General features: G+C 36.8%; 1 protein-coding gene and 1 long non-coding RNA gene across 2 annotated transcripts in view; one reads left to right on the plus strand and one right to left on the minus strand.

Annotated features, from left to right (window-relative positions):
• The first annotated feature begins 2,543 nt into the window (after positions 1-2,543).
• The window catches only part of LOC125650784 (TWiK family of potassium channels protein 7-like), a 29,695-nt gene continuing 13,861 nt past the window's right edge, over positions 2,544-18,377 (plus strand). The window contains exon 1 of the mRNA XM_048879309.2: positions 2,544-2,670. The gene's annotated coding sequence lies outside the window, so the exon portion shown is untranslated. The remainder of the gene's footprint in view (positions 2,671-18,377) is intronic.
• On the minus strand, positions 16,384-17,848 carry LOC125650787 (uncharacterized). Its single transcript, XR_007361117.2, has 2 exons — positions 17,561-17,848; positions 16,384-16,745 (listed from the first exon to the last, which is right to left on the minus strand). It is a non-coding gene; the product is annotated as an uncharacterized LOC125650787 (long non-coding RNA).

Consider the following 18,377-nt stretch of genomic DNA (forward strand, 5'->3'; position numbering starts at 1 on the left):
AAGTGTGTAGGCGTGAAGTCTTGCAGTTCATACCCATATACCAGGTATTGTGTGTTGTAGTAATGAATTCTGATGATGACCGTATAGACTCGCCATGCTGATTCCCATCAACCACGGACAGGACAATGGTCGTGCCTCAGTGGTTATAGCGTAACGGGTGGGGGTCGTTTCGAGCTCCATCCGTGCCTCGGTGGTTATAGCGTAACGGGTGGGGGTCGTTTCGAGCTCCATCCGTGCCTTATCGGCGTCAAACCTGAGGTATAAAAAGCTCCTTTGCCAAATACTCGGCATTTAGAAGTTAAGAGCCGCGCGAATTTTCGAATAAGGCCTTTAATTAAAACCGAGGTCCCATCTTGCAACAGGTGTCTGCTAGGTCTAAAGGATGATATGAATTTGCTTGAGGAATCGACCCACAGCAAGATTCAGAATTCCGGCAAAAAAATATCAGTTTGGGGTCATCTTTTTGTCTATATGCACTCAAATATCTCCAAATCATAAAGTTTCTGAATTTCACTGATAACGGTATAATAATGTTTTTTTAATTAGATGATCTCTTTAGCAAGTAACACTGTTTTCTCATTTTTGTAGTAAATTTGACAGTACTTTCCCTTCAAAGAGCGTGACGTCAGTTGTGCCCATGGACAAATTAAACATTTTCAGATTTGTTTTGAATTGCAGATTCATTATCACAACAAAAATTTTCATGGACACCACTGACGTAAGGGTGAAAATGTCGAACCCCCCCCCCCCCCCCGAGTCCCCAAAAATTATTGTTGTAACGTATGTCCCAAAGAACAAGGTACAAATTGCAATTGTGTACATAAAAAGGCCCCAAAAATTTAAATCTTAACTATGGATTCACTCAAATGAAATGGGATTCTCTTCAATGTATAGCACAAGGCCACGCATCATTCGACACAGACGCCACGTTTTAATAGCGATGCTAAACAAGATTGGTTGTCGAAAAACTCCACCAGCAAAAGGTTTGTTGGTGGGGTTCTTCAAAAGAGGATACATTGTGTCATTGGGAAAAGGTGTGGGGTAGATGATTTTATCTGCTATAAATGCAGAAAACTGTTCCGAGATAAAAGGGGGGGGGGGGCAATGAACCAATAGATAGTTCTCAAGTTGGAGAAATGGGAATATCTACAGATATTGCACAGAGGGGCCCGGTTTATACATACCTAAATGTAGGTATCTATACGGTCGACTGTACCTCAAACGTATAGATGAAATAACGTCGGTGCCCGTCAGTATTTTTGAAAGGAGATCGAATAACGTTCCTGAAGGATCTTCAAATGTAGGTGAAGGCGGTGAGGTATCCGGGTGTCAGTAGGTCAAGATATGGAAATAACTAGTAAGGCAGAACACGTAGAACATGAACTTCTTGTATCAAATAACAGTATTGAACTTCCAAGTATTTCCACTGGCAAACCGAGACGTATCGGTGTTACCTGTAGAAAATCCTCTAAATCCCAAAGAATTATTCCAAATGAGGCAAGGTACATTTGTACATCACAAGAAGTTCTAGTTCCTTATGGTGTAAAATGTTGCATCACACATCTACAAAATAATCATTTGAAAAAGGGAAGTCATATTGATATAATAAAATTAAGGAAAATGTCAACGGAATTAACTCCCAACTGAAATAACTAGCATTTTAAACGATGTTCGAAACAGAATGTTAATTTCTTCTACCAAAAAAACTGGACTTTGGAAATCCTTCAAGTTTATCCGATGGTGCCTACATGAGCTTGAAGATTTTGTAACCCGCATACCATCTTTCAGTCGCACACCAATGCGTTCTACTCGCGATGTCGCAGGTTTCGTGTTGACTAAGCTCCGTACAGGCATGTCGCATTCTATTCTTGCTATCGCAATTCAACCTGATTCCTTAAACACTTGCTAAACCCGTAAACTAATTGTAAATCATCGGGGTTTTTTTTTTCTTTCATTCTAAAGAACAAATTACTTTATGCTACTTTTTAAAGTATTGAGCGTATTCAATTAATAAATCCGTGTTTATAAGCAAAATCTACGCTTTATAACCGAAAACGTTCGCGTTGATTCGTGAAAGTTTCGCGTTATAACGCGAAAGTTACGCGGTTATTCGCGAAAGTTTCTCTTTAATTCGCGAAAGTTACACGTTTATTCGCGAAAGTTTTGCTTTAATTCTTTTTTCCTATTCAATATCTATGAAGAAAATTATTTTGCGTATCAAAAGATTTTTTTCTTTCTGGAACATACTTTTTTGCTCGATGAATGTTGCATCAAATTTTATTCATCCCCCTATATTAAAAACTTATAGGTCAAAACGGTGACTGCAAAAATTCATTAAGGAAAATGAAAAGCAATTTTCTCCCGTGCTTGTGTACAGTCAATAGTCCTGTACTGAATTGTGATGCCGTCGTTAACACTGTAATTGTCTTGTGGAGGGTGGAGGATAGTTTTATCCAAATTAAACAACGTATTGTTTAAAAATCGAAATAGTGAAAAAATTCAATCAGAGACACATAAGCACCTTTAGAGACTGATATCGATTGCTCAGCTGTACCTGTCGTTTGAAACCAAGGTGACAGGTTATGGTAGCAGGTAGATCGATTGGGGCCCGCGCCACAGAAAGCAACGGACTCGACAGACGACTGCACGGTGAAACGTTACCTAAACAAGGTAAGCAAAACTCGCAAAAATTACTCCCGGGCACTGCTTCGTAATTCTTATGTTCTGTGGTCATTTGAAACTAAAATGATGCATGTTCGCTAATCAAATTTCCGTCGCATTCACTGATCAATGATGCATAAAAAATACTTGTTTTAAAAAACTAATAATCAATTAATTTGATTTCATAAGAAATCTACATTTCCAACCTATTGGTTAGGTTCAATGGCGGAAATTCGTAGCTATCAACTTGAAACCTCGAGATTGGTTTCCAGGAATTGATATTTTGCAGTGCGAACATACTTTTTGTCTTGAAGGAATATCGACGTTGAGACGGGAATATTTCGCGATTCCGACTTTGTCTTAGTCTTGCACGCATCGTCAGACAGTACTTGTATAAAATTTAGAAGTGAAATACCAGCTAGCATTTTCAATTTTGCTTTTATTAGTTTTGGTAACGGGGCATTGTATCCGACTCTCGCAAGAATTAAGGATATTAATTAACTTTCCCTCGTATTGATTGCCATCTATCTCTATTCACTTTGCCTGAAGAAAAATTGGGGTTACTAATATTCTAATTTCTCAGACATCGTTCCCAGGAGGAATGTTGACGGAACATAGTACTTGGTTAAATAACAATCCACGCAGTACTTCGGCATTGGTCGGGTAGTGACGTGTATTTGACCTACATGTAGCATACACTTTTCAAACAAGAACTACAACATAATAGAATCAACAAGGAAGAATTTTAATCACATGAGAAAGTTCATCTAGCGATATGATGTTATGTGTAATTTTGGTATTTGCGGGCTTGCAGTAGATACACAATTTTCTACGTGACAACTTATCAATTGTAAATCTTGTATTTACTGTCATCCGGTAAAACTGTTACAAGACAAAATGAGATGTGAAGAGTAAAGTCAATTTAACAAAATTATTTTGGGGAAGTTATATACATGTATACAGCAGTTATCATGGAAACACATGATGAAATCAAGCTCATGACTTCGATTTAAAAACGTGTAATATTGGGTATCTTTTGGATACCTAATAAAAGTGAGAATTTTGGTGTCGTTGGAGGTCTGCTTCAGACGAATCATTTATCGACCTTTTCCATTTATTTACAGCGGGAACCCATTACTAGAGATTATCGACTTCCATATGAAACGTTACCAAATCTTTATTTCCAATATCTACATTGAAACATCAATATGTTTAGAAAGACCTATATTATCTTTTATTTCCTGTAATGTGTCGATTGTCAGTTCGGTAAATATTGAATCCTATTCTGCTTTGTTTTCCATTCTAAATGTACAATTGCAAGACAGTCACAACCTTTGATGATTGTCATCCAGACAAAATGTAATTTTTGCCAATGTTTGCCAACCTTTGTAGAATTACATCAAGGTGTTCCGTGAACCACGATTTTTGCGTCATCGGTTTCGGCTCATCTTTATCTTGCCCAAGTTCTTAAAACACAAAAACTTAATTTAAAGAAAACATATCTAATGTCGAGTTTTTGGATAGTTATTTTATCCGAAGACCACAGCTAAATAAATTGATACACTGAGTAACAATACCGCGCAAACTTATTTCTTGGCGGAACACAAATTTGGTGGATTTGGGTGTACAAAGTATGCCATTAATTTTGATGGATAAAATTTTGGTGAACGCTTGTAATTTACTTTTTTTATACAATGTATACGTATACTGATGTATTTAAATTTGGCAATTTTTAGTGTGGTGAATCTTTGTAAATCACCAGAAATAGGCCAAAATTATATACTCGCCAAAAAAGCTACTATACGGTATTCTCAAACAAGTATTTGTTTAGTTCAAGGACCTACTAGATCATTGAAATTGAACGTTAAATGTGCTGAGGAAATTACTTTGATTCATCGAAAAAGCGCGAAAATTGGCACTTGGATGTTTGTCCAATCCAGTTGAAGGCTTTACTGGTGTACTGCTTGATGGTTAGGCAATACTTGTAATATTTGTCCGCTAATGCGATAGTTCTGCATTAAAGTTGCACAGAGCGGATATTGTGTCTCCAGCGATTACTAAAATAAAGACCACACAGCTTTGTATCAAAGAACATTGTTTTATAGTTGGATATTTGATTAGGTTGATTAATATAGACTACGTGTGATATAACTAATAATTGTTTGGAAATGTTTAAGCTCTCTTTATGTAAAATAAAACAGGTTTTCATTTTGCGACCTGAAATATGTTACAACCTGCCGAACCACTTTACTTTAATTCGCACCAATCAATCTAATTTGAACTATTTACTGTACGACATTGTGCCTCTATGATCACGTTTATCGACATTATCAAAGCAAACTATTTTCTAATGATTTGGCAAATACGTCCCTGTTAATCATTCGAATGAATCAAGATATAATGAAGTATTTTCAACTGATTGGATTTTTTTTTTATGACTTACGAAAGTTTAGTATGAGGACAGAAGAATGTCTCTTTACATGAAGATAGTCACAGTTACCGACAGAAGAATGTCTCTTTACATGAACACAGTTACCGACAGAAGAATGTCTCTTTATATGAACATAGTCACGGTTGCCGACAGAAGAATGTCTCTTGATATGAACATAGTCACAGTTACCGACAGAAGAGTGTCTCTTTACATGAACATAGTCACAGTTACCGACAGAAGAATGTCTCTTGATATGAACATAGTCACAGTTACCGACAGAAGAGTGTCTCTTTATATGAACATAGTCACGGTTACCGACAGAAGAATGTCTCTTGATATGAACATAGTCACAGTTACCGACAGAAGAATGTCTCTTGATATGAACATAGTCACAGTTACCGACAGAAGAGTGTCTCTTTACATGAACATAGTCACAGTTACCGACAGAAGAATGTCTCTTTACATGAACACAGTTACCGACAGAAGAATGTCTCTTTACATGAACACAGTTACCGACAGAAGAATGTCTCTTTACATGAACACAGTTACCGACAGAAGAATGTCTCTTTATATGAACATAGTCACAGTTACCGACAGAAGAGTGTCTCTTTATATGAACACAGTTACCGACAGAAGAATGTCTCTTGATATGAACATAGTCACGGTTACCGACAGAAGAATGTCTCTTTACATGAACATAGTCACAGTTACCGACAGAAGAATGTCTCTTGATATGAACATAGTCACAGTTACCGACAGAAGAGTGTCTCTTTACATGAACATAGTCACAGTTACCGACAGAAGAATGTCTCTTGATATGAACATAGTCACGGTTACCGACAGAAGAATGTCTCTTGATATGAACATAGTCACAGTTACCGACAGAAGAGTGTCTCTTTACATGAACACAGTTACCGACAGAAGAATGTCTCTTTATATGAACATAGTCACGGTTATCGACAGAAGAATGACCCGTTGGTCCTTTATATGTGCTCTCTCTCTCTCTCTTTTCTCTCTCTCTGAAGGAACTCAAGACAAGGGCGGATTTAGAGGGGGTTACGGGGAGTTGCAACCCTTTTTGGGTATAAGCCGTTTGAGCAAAATGATCTTCTTTTGCCACTTCGAGCCCTTCTGGGATGGAAAAAGTACATACTTGGGTCAGAACCCCCTCCCTCTTGAAAATTGTCTGTATCTGCCTCTGGGATTACGTGCTTCACGGGTAAGCGCTTAAAGTTCGATGCGATTGATCGGCATGTAATTTATAACTGGACCAAAATTCAAAGGTCAATATCAGGGCATTATGAATACTGCTGGTTGGGGAAGATTGATTCTCGATGTGTTAAAGATCAATGCCTTGGTAAATAAACACAGTGGTCGAATTAAAAAACCCACGACTTATGATAACATTCTTTTTTCCGAAACAATACTTTATGTGCAGCCGTGCAATGTCATCGTCAATAAAGTATACACTTATTTAGACAAACAGTTCAATACAATATTTGCATGCATATAGTCCTTGATTTTGAAATTTTCCCGAAACACGCACGATTTTCATATATACACGAGATAAATATAGTACGACTATTTTAACGGCTGGAATATTCCGACAGAAATGAAAGTAATACATGAGGATATGAACAGCAACGCTTCACGCCAGCATATTTTCCACGAAGCACCAATGCGCTTCATGAAGTATGCTGGTTTAAAGTGTCGCAGTTCATATCCTCATGTATTATCAAAATTGAATTCCATTTCTTAGATGATAACATATATTTTAGGGAAAATTGTACAGTATAGAGAAAACATTTTCCCCCCAATTTGTTGTCACCTTGACGGACCTCAGGTTAGAAAAATGTATTGGTTTGATAAGAGGATCGATGAGTGGACACGAGCAGTAAACTTGCTAGGCTGCAGCATACAGATATACATTTGGGTTCACAGCATAAATTCACTTTTTCAAACATAAATGAAGAATCCACTCTTAAATAATGATATTGAAAAATTTATCTGTAATTACCGTGCGTTTATGCACAAACTTTGCTTATCAAAATTATTACTAATTTGAAACGATTGTGTTGTTCTTAAGTTTGAAAAAGCAAGTGGGAGTGGGGTCAACTAACCCGGCTCGGCTGTTGTGCGCAGTTTTACATACATGTCTGTATACCGAATTCTGCATTTAAGGTACCTCATTATACCAAAATTTTATTTAATGGCTCGTTATATAAAACACCTCCTATGAAGTATGATTTCACCATCAAAAGAGTGATACAAGCTTTCAATCATTTTATATGAATTTTTTGTGATTTTCTCCGGAATGATAAAAAGATGCTTTATTTGCAAATAAGAGATTCTAGAATTCAAATTTAGCTGTGATTTGGCGCATGATATGAATACCTAATAAACCAATAATTTATGAAAATTGAAAATGTTATTTGTTAATATTTTTTAAATCTACTGATAAAATCTTCAAAAGACATGTCAGTTAGAAAAGAGATATATCGAAGCAAAATGACCAAATTTCAGATATTGCACTACATGTATATTCAAACGAGAGAGAGAAAGTACGGATTCCGATCAAAATTGATAGAACTGACTAAAATAATCATATTGTTGCTAATTGTATGCACTTTTCATCAAGAAATTAGTTTCCTTTATGAATTCGTTTAATTTTAAAACCATTTTACATCAAAGAAATGCAGTTTTTTTTACTACTTTTTAGCTCACCTGAGTTGAAAGCTCAAGTGAGCTTTTCTGACCGCCCGTTGTCCGTCGTCTGTCTATCCGTCTGTAAACTTTTCACATTTTCAACTTTTTCTCCAGAACCACAGGGCCAATTTCAACCAGACTTGGCCAAAAGCATCCTTATTTGAAGGACTTTAAAATGTCTTCAAATGAAGGGCCATGTCCCTTTCAAAAGGGAGATAATTACAAAAATGCAAAAATAGGGTGGGGTCATTTAAAAATCTTCTCAAGAACCACTGAGCTGAAACTTACAAGAAAGCTTTCTGACATAGTGCAGATTCAAGTTTGTAAAAATCATGACCCCCGGGGGTAGGATGGGGCCACAATAGGTGATCAAAGTTTAACATACAAATATATAGGAAAATCTTTGAAAATCGTCTCAAGAACCACTCGGCTAAGAAAGTAGAAATTTACATGAAAACTTCCTGATATAGTGCATATTCAATTTTGTTCAAATCATGGTCCCCCGGGGTAGGATGGGGCCACAAAGGGGATCAAAGTTTTACATGCGAATATATAGGGAAAATCTTTGAATATGGGCCAAGGTGACTCGGGTGAGAGCTTGTATCACTCTTTCGATGGTGAAATCATACTTCATAAGAGGTGTCAATGAGCTACCTTAAGCTTTTTAAAATTATGATCCTCCTATGACCAAACTGGTTCGGACAATGCTCCTATGATCAGGTGAGCCTCACTTCTAAATGCCAAGCATTTGTCGAAGGAGCAATCACCACCAATGTTAACGTCTTAGGTTTGACGCGGCCATGTCACAAGTGGAGCTCAAATCCACGACCTCCCGGTTAGGAAGCGAACGCTTCACCATTGAGTTACCGCGAGCGGTTTTGCTTTGCCCGTTAATGCTGTCGCCAAGAAGTCTATTGAACTTGAGATTCTAGACTGTTTAAATTCAAAACCGTTCCATTTAATTATGGATGACATGATCGACGAGAGCACGAGAGAAAGAACAAGTTGCCATGGAGAGAGACGAGAGGGGTCCGATGATCTTAGGCTACACTTGAAAAATACATTTGTCGCTAATTTCACACTACATTTAAATTCTTTCCCAGGTATTGAAACAAAGTAATATTAAGGTGGGTAGGGAATCATAAAAGTGTATCGATTTGTAAACACTTGAAAAGGAACAAAAATATATCTAAATTTAGATTTTAACATTTGAATGATATGTACTTCAATGAATTTTATGTTCAGAGGTAAATCACTACATTTCCCCACAATCCCCGGAGAACACTAGTAACAGCCAGTCTACATTTACCCACAATCCCCGGAGAACACTAGTAACAGTCAGTCTACATTTACCCACAATCCCCGGAGAACACTAGTAACAGTCAGTCTACATTTACCCATAATTCCCTGGGAATACGAAACGCACAGACACTAATATTCCAATGTACGTCAAATCAATCTGCTGAGTCCAGTTTCACAAAACTATATTATGACTAAAGTCTGTCTGAAGACCAACATTTGTCATAAGATCCCTTCATAGTAGTTTCGCAAAACAACCTTAAGACGTCCAGGTATGTGGCTTAGGTCATACTTGAGGTTTCTGCCATTTTTATTTGTCTAAAACTATCTTGTCATCTCTTCTTTTTGAAGAGTTCTTGTCTGATTTCTGAAAGAGGTTATTTTTCACTTTACTTCGTAGGTACATGTGTCGACCTGGTTAGCTCAATGGTGAGATCTTGTAGCTCTCTGGGAAAATATTGGGACAGACCAGAGAGCTACAAATACACCCCTTATAAAACTTTTACATCGCCTTCTCAAAAATTTAATATTGAAATATATTCTAAACATATTTTCACCCTATGCCTGTGTCCAAACATACCTTCAAACATTCATCAAAGCCCTATGCGGCCCGAAAACTCGCAGCTTCAAATGATTTCGTTTGTTGACGTAGGCAGTCAGATCGATCCCGTTCATTTTCATACTCGAACTATTTAATGTCTATCCCCACAAATATTTAGTTGGATATTTTGGATGAAATCATTCCAGTTCGTTTAGAAATAACTGTTTATAAATATTGGCGTGCATTTTGAATTAAATTCACGGCTTTCATTACACTTCGCCATTAGTGGCGGGTGCGAGAACTATAGACTATTCTTTCATAACATATCAGAATTACCTTTCAATACTCAAGATCTACTGTTCCATATAGAGAAGTTATACACCTTACATTATTATTCATCTTCATGATAAATGAAGACCGAATACATACATCTACCTAGAATCGGGTGTATAAAAAATCAACGATTTGACTGGCTACCTAACGGGGCTACATCATTTGAAGCTGTGAATTTTCGGGTATGTAGTGGGAAAATACGTTTAGAACAATTTTGAGACGGTGATGCAAGAATACAACGATGCAAGGCCTCAGTCATGCGCATTATTTCTGCGCCGTAAATCGAAGTTTTTTATAAGTGCCAATTATTTTCACAGAAAGCTACAGATCTCCATCTAACCTAGATAGCAATACAAGGGTCCCGGGTTCGATCTCAATTAATTAAATATTTTCTCCCCTTCTTTGTCACGTACAATAGCTTGTAGCAATATCTATTTATACATTCTTCTATAATGCATTAGAGTTCATTCTACATTTTTACTTGCCACAATCAGGAACTATGTGAAACCTCATTGCACATCTATAGGACACCACCAATTACCTTTAAAAATTACTTGCGTAAAGTGTAAGAGGAGTTCTTTTTTTTTTTTTTTTTTTGACAAAAACATTTTAACCCCCTTTTTGCCCCCTGGGTAAAATTGAAAATTCCGAAACTTTATTGAACATACACAGGACACCACCTATCATATTCCAAAAGATTAATTAATTACTGCTAAATATAAAAGAGGAGGAGGCGTGACAGACAGGCGGACGGACCAGGGTGATAACATTAGAAAGTGCGGGTATAAATACAAAATAATGTGTAAAACAGTATGATTTTTAAATTCCATTCAATCGTTGCAAATAACTAGTATCGTGATATTTCAGCTTCCTATTTAGTTTATTATATACTTTAATGTTTTATATACCATTTAAATTCATTCATGCAATTTAAAAAAGTAAATAAAAGGAAAATATTTTACAATGTAACGAGTATGATACGCAATTTCCGAGTTGCTCAATAGTTCTTTCCCTTTGTGGAACATACTATCGTTTTGACGCGGTGGGTACAAATGCTGCCTTCATTTATTGCCTAAAGGCCGATTATCAGACATCATGCAACCACCCAAACTACATCTAATGGCCTAATTCAATCAATTTTTATTCTTAATATGGTCAATTTAATGTATACCAATGGCTGATATACTTTTATCCGTACTTACATTGCTAGTCTACAGTATATGTATACATCTTGTACCCACCCAAACGTTCAACAGAACACTGAACGTACCTCTATCACAGAAGAGCTGATATCTCGGAAGTTGCGTATTAATGTCATAAGATCTATCTTAAGATAAAGTTAAGATTGTTTTGTGAAGCGGTACTGTCGTATCGTAAGATTGTCATTCTTTAGACACTCTTGTGATCTATCTTATGACAGACAGTTTTATGAAACCTGGCCCTGATCTCTTTTGGTCAACTATTGTTGTCGATTTCAATCGGTAGTTACAGTCCCTGAAACGTTCTTCTTTCCCACTTGAACGGTGAACGCACGGAGAGCACACAGTGAGCGAACAGAAAAATGGTAAAGTAGAACGTATCAGGGACTGTATATGGTTAAAACATTGAACGAAGCAACAGCATTTAATTTGAAATCGAACCCAGTAACTTAGTCTAGTTATAAAATGGTATATCCCTCGTACGTGCAAAAAAGTGCGGAGTCACAGAACTATTCCTCGAGATGGGGACTGGATATTTCAAAATTTTGGGAAATCTTAGGGTTGAGAAGAGGGCATACACACACTTCTGTCACCCCCCCCCCCCTTGAAATTTTCCCCCACAGACCACTTTAACTAAACCCTTTGAGTGTATTTTCAGCTTTTTTGAACCGTATTTACTGTCATATCATTAATATGAACTTTATATTGTAAATTAAATTATATTATAAAATAGATTATTTCATAAAATTTATGACTGATTGATCCTATAATCATGATATTATCAAGGATCTTATGAGATTTATCTCGACAGTAGAGACGAAAGAAATTTTACATTTTAGAAAATGGAGAAGACGATGAAGTTCCAAGTTTTTTTTCTCTATAATTAGAAACAGTTGATTTCTTTTAAAAGTTCCATGTCTGTCTGTTTCTGGCACTCCTTACCGTCACGGTGACTAGGTGCTATCCCACCTTAAGGTCACACGCGATGGTTTTCAATGATATATAAGTTTTCGTGACATTTCATTTGCCTCCTATCTTGTTTCTAAAAAAAACAACAAAAAAAAAAACAAAAAAAACTTGTAGGTTACCAGGCCTGTTTTAGAGTTAGCATGTTTTGATAGTTCCTGGTTGTGACAAGTAAAACTGTAAAGTCATCTATTTTGTATCATTACAGACGGTAGTAAATGGACATTACTAAGTAATTGTAGCAAAGAAGAGGGGGGGGGGGTCTTTGAATCAATGGAAGATCAAACTCGGTACTTTTCCATTGATCTGATCAGGCTGATATACAAAGATTAGTAACATTGTCACAATATCAACTTTAAACCTATTTCAGAAATTATACAAGAACTCTCCATATTGAGGAGATGAAAAAATAGTTTCGGGGGAAAAAATGGAAGAAAGGTCACGAATAATTCCAACATATCTAGAATGACTCGCCAGTTTTTAACGGCTTTCGTTGAAATGAAAATTAATGGTTCACAGGATCGTTTTCTATGATAAACCTAAACTGGTGTGTCTCATCTCGCTTTAGCTCTTTCTCGTAACATAACACACGCCGTTAGTGTTACGTGAGGGGAAACTACATACAAATTATGTCGCATTTTCCAATCGAGTTTCATATGGCTATATGGACAGAAAAGAGACGAGCCAATTTATTTTGTGGCTATCGATCATTGATCTTTTTACAATTTTATTTTCAAGATTTAATGCATAAATGTGCGTTTCATGGTAAGGATATAATGTTCGGTACGGTAAATTATTTATAAAGCGATCAATTCAACATGAATATTTCATCAGCCGTAAAATATATGGAAAGTTGATGACGCAGGTGCACGTCACAGATCCATTGTTTTCTGCTGCTCTTCTGTTTAGTAAAACTTCTGGTTTGTAGTGTCGGATTGATTATAGATAAAACATTCTATTGGATTTTTGGTTCGTGTCGTGTATCTTCTTGTTTCTAGGATCCCTACGCCAGAAATGAACTCTGTATATAGACAATCTACACAATATGTATAACACTTAAAAGATTTTCTTGATTTATCAAATTTTAGCGCACATTTTCATTTTGCAGTACATCTAATAATCTTGCCATCTTTAATAGCTGAAGGTTTACGATGAACGCGCTCCATTGGCCGTTCGGAACACCCATAACCTGTTCCAAATTAATGGTGTGTGCAAGATCATCTATCTCTTCGCATTTAATAGTATATTAAGGTGCAGTCAGAGTTCAAGATGGCAATGAAATGAAAAGAACTCACACGACAAATCTGAAAACAGCAAATGAAACATATATTGAACCGTTTTTCTTTCCTCTTCAGGGACAAACTCGACCCTCTATCGCGTTGCCTTATTCGCCAAGGAGAAGGTTTTAGTAAAATGTACATTTTACATGTATGTGCATTTTAATTTGTTCGGAACATCATTGCGACTGGTTATCTCCATATCTGAACATTGTTAGAGTAGTGGCGGATTTAAGGGGAGGGGGAGGACAGCCGGTCCCCCCCCCCCCCCCCCAAGAATTTTCAAATTTAAGGTCAATCGTGGTATCTTGTTTAGAAAAATGTACTAAACGATAATAGAAGCAATAATTTCTTCCACTCCCAGAGAAATAAATGAAAAAATCTTTTGATTTCTTGAATTACTTTATTGGGAGAACTTGATTTTTTCCAAAAACCTTAAAAATTTGCGTCTTTATTAATTTCACCTTATTAAAAATGATAGAAAGTAGTACAAATGGTTAAATAGGAGACATATTTCAAGCCCAATAAAATCTGTAAAATCCCTGAGCTTCTGGGGGCTTCGCCCCTTGGCCCCCACCAGTGCTTCAACCAGACCCCCTGCCTCATAAATTGGCGCCCCCCGTAACCACAATTCCTGGATCCGCCCCTGTGTTAGATTACTGGGAAGGGGGAGTGTATATTTGAAAAGAAAAGTCTTCTGCAGCTGGTAAAACAATACAAAAGGCCCACAGGCCTTATCGGTCACCTGAGTATCACTAGCCTCAAGGGCTTTCATAGTACAAAATTTCCTGTTCTGCATATCTATGTTAAATTATCTAAAAAGTAGGGGATGGTCTCCGCTCTCTCCACATCATGAATAGGACGGGGGGCTGTGTGGAGGTTAGGGATGATCCCTGCTCTCTCTACTGCACGAACAGGACGGAATATAGTATGGTGGCCAGTAATGATCCCCACTCTCTCCACATGAACAGGACTGGGTACAGTGTTGACATCGGGATGATCCGCTCTCTCCACACCATGAACAGGACGAAACACAGAGTTGAGGTCGAGGAAGCAGCGTAGACTTTTCGCATCTTGGTCAAGAATGTTCGGGATATAAGCGCACATTGAGAGGGCTCAAAGTCTTTCCTGCTGAGCTCTCGATATACATACGCTCACAGACCGGAGACTAGGAGAGGGAATTGGGGTCTTAGGTTAATGTCATTTACATCGATGAGAGTGTAGTATCGGGGGGGTTGGGGGGTTAGGTCCGGATTATATCATGCAGTTGGTAAAATAACAAACTGAAAGAAGAAAAGACCGAGGGGCTGTAAGCTCACAAACGAGATGACGCGAGATTTGAGTATTCCCGGTGACAAACAAACCTTTACGGTTTGCATGAAATCATACCAGTTGGAAATATCCTGCAGTTTTTATCGTTTTTTGGCCGATGCAAAGAAATGGACGTTATGTGGAAAGTTGTGCAGTAAGTATAAATGCATTCAAATACCGGTAGTAAACTTGATTTCCATTAAATAATAAATATCTTGGTTTTGTTTGTTACCACATCTAGGGCCTTCATTAATCATACCGATCATCAGTGTTCAGTAAAATATACGCTCAAGTAGATCGAAATAGGTTTACATTTATTTATTTACAATCCACAAATCAAAATGTACACAGTTATACATCACATGCAGTCACGCTTGAAATTGTATAAATCAAATGTTTATAGAGGGAGGAGCATGATTTTACGATCTATAGAGAGAATTTTTACGAAAAACATTCCAGACACAGCAGTGTAGTACTCTTTCCATATACAACACGACTTCATCACTGATTTCTTATCGGCATCGCGCGTACATAATCTTGATTAGCTGCAATAATTTAGCCCTAGTCTCCTTTAAAGGGGGGGGGGGGGGGGCGTCAAAGTAAAAAACTCGGAGAGGGCTACATTATTGCAGCTATACCTTGATAAATGTAATAATTACACAATTTTCAAAAAGAAGTGATAGTATTTAATATTATAAAACAATAAATTGTTTTAGAAAGTGGATTCATTGAGATTCGGTTGGTACTTGGTGAGGGGGTATACTTTGATAACATGATACGCTATGTTTTAGAGTTGTACAATTGTACTGCTGGTTTATTGGGAATATTATTATCAAACAAACCTTCTCCATCCGTATTGAAGTTTTCTATCCTCTCTTCCTAAACCAGTTTCAGATTGTTTAAACAGTTTTGTGTATAGAAAAGTATTAGTTTATACCAAATTCAAGTATGTGGCTTTAACTTAAGACTAAGTCTTACAATAACTTCCTTGAGATAAAGAGAAACGTATTGTATGAAAATTATTTTTCTTCCAATTTTTTAAATTTAGGTTAGATGGATCGATGCCATTGAGACTAATGTCTTGCAATATTCTTGGACACCTTGATATCCAGGCCATGACATACAGTTCCTGAAAATGCTGACATACCGTCCAAGCAGTGACTGGTGTAACACCGAATGGTGCAATCACTTATTTTTCAACTTTGAATACAGGATTAACATGTGCTCCACAGCAAAGTTGCTGCAAAACCCACGGCTGGAAAACGGTTTAGGTGTTCACCATCTGTGATCACTTACCACAAGGTGTGTCCTTGAACATTCCAGCTTTTATATCCTTAAGAGGACAGTTGGCTTATAAAAAAGTTGAACTGTGTTACATAATAGCCAGGGGAGTTTTTACGTCAAGAGGGCTAAAGAAAGGATAGAATCCACATGCCAGCAGTCTACGAGCCAATATCAACCAAGATAAATATGTGCATGGGATGCATTAAACAGTATATTAAATATTATTAACTGTTTATTCAACAGTAATCTTTTATTAACTTTTTCTGGAGTGACTACTTTAAAAGTACAATGCTCTACATGTTCATATCTTCGGGAATTTATAAATAAAATAAAACTCATGTGTCAAATAGTTTAGTATAAATAAAAAATGCACTACTGATTGTTATTGTTTTACTAAGTATATTTTATCAATACATGTTGATTTTGAATTCATTCAGGAATGGAAATATTAGAAGTATAATTCTGTTAATGGTATGTGTCCATTCAGAGTCCTTTATGGTCCCAGATAATTCTGCAGTCAGCTGTTGTTCAAATAATCAAGTTGCAGCAAGAAAATTCTATCACTTTGCAATGTTCTTTGTCCACTAAGAGTCCTTGATGATTCGGATAACTTTGCATGCAGTTGGCTGTAGTCCAAACAATCAAGACGCAATAATTCATATTGCACAAAATCTGGCCCTGTATTAGGTGATCGTAAGGATGGCTTGACTTGAGGGAGTAAATTCTCTTCCTGTATTCTAAATGTAACGAAAAGTTTATTATATAATGTACAGTGAAGCCTATAAAAAGAGAATTCACAATAAAGAGCCAAACATGAGAAATGCTTACAAGGTAAAAATCGTTACACTGTGTACCGCTTTATCTATTGTTAACTGTGCTTCAGAGAAAGTACTCTTCACTTCAACTATATATAACTGTTAGTAACATTTTTCTATTAGTATATATAACTGTTAGTAACATTTTTCTATTACTTGAACCACTAGTATATACCACACGCATGAGAAATATTACAAAGAAAATATTGGTGAGCTCAGAAATTAATTCAAGACTTTTCTGATGCTTAACATTTTTTTTTCTATCTGGCTGTAAACAGTCGTTAATTATACAGAAGATATGCATTTTACAAATTCTCTGCCACATTATTGGAAGGAGCCACCACTGAAATTACTCTCTCTGGTGTTTGCCAACTGATATCTTTAGACAAGAACTACCCCCCACCCCGCACTGTAATTTTGTGCTAAATATATAAAAACTTAATCAAGCCATAGATAATCAAGTTATCTTAATAATACCAATTTCTCCAAATTGCTTAAATGATAATGATAAAAAAAAATATCCAGTGATGTAATAGGCCATAGTATAACCACAACCCCCCCCCCCCCTCAATTTTAGCCACATCACAAAATTATTTACTTGAGTTACATTGTACATTTGTATGTCAATTATCAACAATAACAGGCCTAGGAAAGAGAAGAAGTTGAATTAAAAGTATAAATGAATTGCGTAATTATCGAATAATCATTCATGAAGATGAAGGTATACTTGCAGTTACCTGGTTACTTTATGCAACTTGTTCTCCATCGACACTTGAACCACAGCATTGACAATGTACGTCAACTTGTTAAACAAGGACATAACAAATGGTTGTGGTACATAGCGTTCTCTGATTTACGCATAAGCGTTGGTGTTTTCGGACGTGTAGTTGGCCCAATTCTATATACTCGTAATACTGGAATCGGATTTGTTTGTCACCAGAAACGCTTCACTGGAAGTGACGAGAAACGAGACTTACAGCCCCCGATGTGGATTTATCTTAACGATTTTTCAAGTCGTCTGTTTGTCAAAGAATGCCAACGGAAGAAAGAAGTATCGTGATATTTCAAATCCCAAGTCCGATATCTTTAAAAGGCTCTTGAATAGAGGAAACGCGGAAGAATACATCATTATATCTTACCTCAGTTTACGAAGAAAGATTGGTCTACTGTCTGATACAGCTGGAATTGATAAGAAATTAAGCGGGAATTTTACGCGAACATGCCTAATCAAATAAAGATGACCCGTACGTGATTTATTGATAGTATATAGTTAATCTTGCATGGACCATCTAGTCAATATTGTAAATCAGCTAGTAAGCTAGTTTGTGGTCAAGAAATGTCCGCGGCTCCTCGTCCACAGCTAGAAAGCTAGTTTGTGATCAAGAAATGTCCGCGGCTACTCGTCCACAGCTATAGAAAGCTAGTTTGTGATCAAGAAATGTCCGCGGCTACTCGTCCACAGCTATAGAAAGCTAGTTTGTGATCAAGAAATGTCAGCGGCTACTCGTCCACAGCTAGAAAGCTAGTTTGTGGTCAAGATGTTGAACTAGAACA

The sequence above is a fragment of the Ostrea edulis genome, chromosome 5 (genome assembly GCF_947568905.1).
Source record: "Ostrea edulis chromosome 5, xbOstEdul1.1, whole genome shotgun sequence".
NCBI classification, from domain to species: Eukaryota; Metazoa; Mollusca; class Bivalvia; order Ostreida; family Ostreidae; genus Ostrea; species Ostrea edulis.